This window comes from Tasmannia lanceolata, unplaced genomic scaffold (assembly GCF_043159265.1).
Source record: "Tasmannia lanceolata isolate RefF3 unplaced genomic scaffold, GAP_Taslan_0.1 ptg000037l, whole genome shotgun sequence".
NCBI classification, from domain to species: domain Eukaryota; kingdom Viridiplantae; phylum Streptophyta; class Magnoliopsida; order Canellales; family Winteraceae; genus Tasmannia; species Tasmannia lanceolata.
The window spans coordinates 46,354,669-46,360,000 of NW_027518714.1; the positions used below are offsets into that span (position 1 = coordinate 46,354,669).

The following is a 5,332-nucleotide window of genomic DNA, read 5'->3' on the forward strand; positions in this document are numbered from 1 at the left end:
TAGTTGCCATTTCGGGACCACCCTTGGATTTTCAAAAGCACTGTACGGACCACATCATAGGTTGATTCAAACCGTCCATGTGATGGAACACAATATAAATAGGTTGTGCCTGTAAAATCATTTCCATAGGCTGATCCTAGCCCTCCAATCTATAGCGGTCTCCATTATTGTTGTTCCTCTTAAGGTGCCCAGAATTCTTTAATATTTTTCCAGGTGTCCGGAATTCATAATATCATGTAATCTATTCAGAAAAATCCGTAGTATTATGTAACATATGTACCCAATCCATAATTTTGCGAAGACAACACGTACATATGTTACATAATACTACGGATTTTTGTGAACAGATTACATAATACTACGGATTCAGGACGCCTTTCAAAATATTGACGAACCCAATTATTTTTTAATACAGAACGTGTTCATTTAGTACATAATACTACCGATTTCGGCCACCTTTCAAAATATTCCGGGTCCCACTCGAATGCATGGGTTTGGCTATAGATGGTGCGTGAGCCCACCTGTCCAACCATGAATGTGAAATACTCCACCGTATCAAATGGGAAAGTGATTAACCATTTATATTTTTCTCGCTCCGTGCATCGCACGGGTGTTTTTACTAGTATATATATATATGTATGAGGAAAATGATTGTGAGCTTGAAGCTCCTATAGCTTATATGAGCATGAGGGCCCAAACACATGGGTCCTACATTTTTGCGGTGATCCAAACCATTCATTTGCAAGGCCCCATCATTGATAGGGTGTGTACCAAAAATCAGTTCCATTGGATCATCCTAGCCCCTCCAAAAGCGGAGGGAAAATGGGCAAATTTGTGGAAAACGGTGTCTATCCATTTTGCCCTCCACTTTTGGATGGGTTAGGATGATCCTATGGTGCTGATTTTTTGTACACACCCTATCTATGTAAGGGCCTTTCAAATGAATGCTTTGGATCATCTTAACAATGTGGGCCCACATGTGTTTGGGCCCTCAAGCTCATATAAGTTATATGAGCTTCAAGCTCATAATCATTTTCTTCTCTCTCTCTCTATATATATATATATATATATAATATAATATATATATATATATATATATTATATATATATATATAGCAGAAGAGAAAAGAAGAGATTTTTTAAAAAATTCTATGAGAATTACACATCAACTTTTTTTGACTTTTTTTAACAAATGCACCCATTCAACTCACATATTTTCAATCCTACCTCCTCCTTTATGCTTTTTAACAAAGGCACCCATTAAAGCCACATAATTTCAATCTTACCCCCCTCCTTTATGGTCTTTTAATAAAAAATCTATAGGGTGATCTTAACCATCCGATTTAAGAGGAATTATGGAAACCTCTATAGATTGGAGGGCTAGGATCAGCCTATGGAAATGATTTTTGAGGCACAACCTATTTATGTTGTGTTTCATCACATGGACGGTTTGGATCAACCTATGACATGGTCCGTACAGTCCGTGCATCTCAACGGGTTTTTTACTAGTACTTACAATATAGGAAGAAGAAAAAGGGAATTTATTTTTAATCTCTCGATTTATCTCCTGCATTCTCTCTCATAGGATTTTACACTTAAGGCCCCTGAAAAATTTATATTCATAAGGTTTTAAATTGACCTTACCTAGCCACCCTAATATTTTCCATATCTATCTATTCTCTCAGTGATACATGTCCTCTGGACATCAGAGATTTTTTAGACTTTCATCATTTCTTTCCAGATACTGCCTTCCCGTCTGTCCATTTAATACGTCAATGTGGGTATTTTTACCATTTTGTGCCCTCGACAGATATCTATTTATATCTTATATGTAAGGGTAAAATAGGAAGTTACGGAAAGTTTTGTTTTCAAGTAAATGCTCTATTCTCCACGCATATGCACGGACATGTTCTCCTCTCTCTTCCCCATTTCCCACAATCCCACCGAGCCATCTCTCTCGCGCGCGCTAGGGCCATCGCCGTTGGAATCCAAGCGGTAAGCCGTATTTTGTGTTTTATCTATTCCCACACAAGGAATATATGTTGTTGGATTCAGTATATTCTTCTGCTCATCATTTTTTCTTCTCCCTCTATTTTTCCTTCTCTTTTTTTTTTTTTTTTTTTTTTGCTATGTTGGATGTTATGAAATTCCAAAGGGGATGATTCTTACAAATGAGAAAAGATGGCATAGATTTCTGTTTGATATTTATGTAAATGTCTACAAAATGATTTCTTCTTCCAGTTTCTCTAGGTCTTGGATGCATTCATGTTTTATTCTTCTCATAGAATCTTTATAGTCTTCAATTATTCTAATTTTTATTTTAACTTTTTCACACAGAAATCCATGGCAACCATCCAGGCCATTAGCTCTTCCCTTACAAGCAGGAGCTTCCCATCATTTGAAGGGTTCCATCCATCCATGGTTAGGGTTTCTTCCGTTCGTTTCATTCACCATCTTCTCCTTTCATTTTTGGCAGAGTTTTTTTAGGCTGAGTGTCAATTTTCACAAACTAAGAATTAAAGCGACATTCCAGTAATCATCTACTACAATTTAATCATTCGTAGATATGGCCAGAACTCTTAGCATAACAAGGCATAATCAATTTACTTCAAACTTTTAGAAGCCCAATGTGCTCCTACTGAAGATACTTATGCCCTTCTTTCACAGTCCTATTGAAGTCAAGATTGCTAGAGACGGCAGAGGCTTTCCTCTCTGAGATGTGAAAATGCAGGGTATGTAATTTTATTATAAGATTTTTAGATTGATACGAATCAAAAAATATTTAATATTGGTTTGCAACACTCATTTATCCCAAAACAGAATTGTTTTAGTTGGAAATACTTGATCATTTTCCTTTTCGTTAGAGATTGGACTCTTTCTTTAGTTTAAGAATATTTGTAACCTCATCATATTAATTTCTCTAAAATGTGCATTTATTTTATCACTCAAGACTTTACTAACAGCAACAAATATCCTAGAATACCCTCTTACTAGGAATAACATGATCTTATATGGAATAGCATGTGCTTCATTTGTATCTTCCCATCAATTTTTGTATCAGGTTTCTCTCACTTATTTGGTTTTCCTGCATAATTTATATTTACATATGCTGTGCCTGATCTTATTTTCTGAATTAGTTTTCTCATCATTCTTCAATATGTTGTTCATGTCTGCACGTACGTACATGGGTGCATGAGCGTGAACATGTGCGTTTGGATGTGCAAGATCATCCCAGTTTCTTTGAAATTTTGACAAACTTTTGGATAAATATGAAAACTACGGTGTTGTGAAAATCGGTGCTCAATTCAGACATTACCAGTCAACTTATAGAGTTTCAAACCACTATTATAACCGGCAATTCTGTTATTTCTGAAATTGCAATTTAAGATTTTCAGTTTCTTCGTCAAAATTGACAATCTTTTGGAGAAACCTGAAAAGAATTGGGTTGTGAAATTTGGTTCTCAATTTGGACATATTCCGAGTCAACTTAGTGAGGATTGCAGGAATTTTTTAAGACAATTTGGAAAGCAAAAATATTTCTAAAGACACCTTGACTTAATCCTATTCAGTTTTTATTTAGTGGGGCCTTCAATTTATAATGATATCGCTCTAAATTAACCATAATCATATCATTTCCCTAAGATAAAATTTTCTATTAGAAACGTTTTTCTTTCAATCCAAACAGGGGCTTAAGGTAAAGTCCTTTATCAAGTTGATTGTTTTAGCTAAATCATTCAAAAATAAGAATAAAATAAAATAGGTTGACAACATGGGATATCATTGTTTTGAATTTTAAGTGGTTATTGTGAATTTTCTTTCCAATAATTACTAGGGTCAACCCATGTTTAGATTTGATCATGTGTAGCAACAAAATAGCTTGCTTTTTTTCCCCTTCTCACAGGCACTCAATTTTTTTATTATTACTCTCCACTGAAGCTCAAACCAGTTCTTGCAGACAAAGTGAAATAGCATAAATTTTCCTATTGATTTCACATAGCAATGGAAATATGTTGGTTGTGCACTACAAATATTTTGTACGATGTTTTGAAATACAAAGTATTTAATTAATGTTGCATTCATATGACAATCAAAGTAGAATGATTTTACAGTTTGCAAGATCCAAGCATCCAAAATTTTGCACTTGCTGTAACCGCTAAGTGCAAGATTATATGTGGGCTGTTACCCAATGGGTGGTTAAAGCTCTTTCATTTGGTTGGGTTTCTTTTTCTATTTCAGTAGTTTGGGCTTTGGACTGTGATTATTTGGTAATGATTTGCAGTATGGCCGTGACAAAGCATGCCATTTGAACATGAGGTAGCACCTCAAGATCCAAAATATGGTAAGACTAGTCCTTTTCTCATGCCAATCGTTTCGATTAATTTGATTTCTACTAGATTTTTGTCTCTTCATAGTTGTGCAATCTCAATTTCTCTTTGTTCTCATTCCAGGAATTCTTATGGATAAACAACAGATACAGAGAAATCAAGCGATCTAAGATCATAAAGCTATTGGGCTGCTGCTTCTTTGGTTGACGTTTCTGCACTTATAAAGCTTATTTACTTAGAGATCATCCCCTTCTTCAATCAAACTAAAATTTTCTTCACTAATTATTTATAAACTACGGGGCTTCTATCCCTTTTTAGGGTTTGCTTTGTTTTTTCCATAATGTTTTTGGTTTCCTTTTTTGAATGTTGATGAATTCAGGGGTTTTGGGTGTCTTGAAATGAAAGTTTCATGTGGCATTTGTGTGCTCTAGATTTTTTCTTTTCTGATTTCCTTTATTCATTTTACCATCAATCTTAGATCTTATGTCTTCGTTGCCAGGCTCCCACAAACCACAAATCTCTGCAATGGCAGAGCTCCTACTCTCCAGACCATTTCCAGTTTGAGCAGAGTTTAATTTATTTATTTTTGTTTTGCACAAATTTTTTCTTCCACTCTTTATTTACAAATGATGACTACAGGACGCCCATGCATCGCACGGGGTTTTTTACTAGTTATCTAATACAATAAGCTGGGATGAAAAGAAGAGAGTTTTTTCCATTTTTTTGAAAATCACGTGAGAATTACACGTCACATTTTTTGACTTTTTTGAACAAATGCACCCATTCAACTCATATAATTTCAATCCTACCCCCCCCCCCCCCCCCCCCTTTTATGCTTTTAACAAAGGCACCCATTAAATCATATAATTTCAATCCTACCCCCTCCTTTATGCTTTTAACAAAGGCACCCATTAAAGCCATATAATTTCGATCTTACCCCCCTCCTTTATGGTTTTTTAATTAAAAAACTATAGGGTGATCTTGACCATCCGATTTAAGATAAGAGT

General features: G+C 35.1%; 1 long non-coding RNA gene across 1 annotated transcript; it reads left to right on the top strand.

Annotated features, from left to right (window-relative positions):
* The first annotated feature begins 1,855 nt into the window (after positions 1 to 1,855).
* Positions 1,856 to 5,153, top strand: LOC143861060 (uncharacterized). The gene is made up of 5 exons (XR_013239866.1): positions 1,856 to 1,995; positions 2,338 to 2,421; positions 2,668 to 2,732; positions 4,280 to 4,339; positions 4,449 to 5,153. It is a non-coding gene; the product is annotated as an uncharacterized LOC143861060 (long non-coding RNA).
* Positions 5,154 to 5,332: the final 179 nt, after the last annotated feature.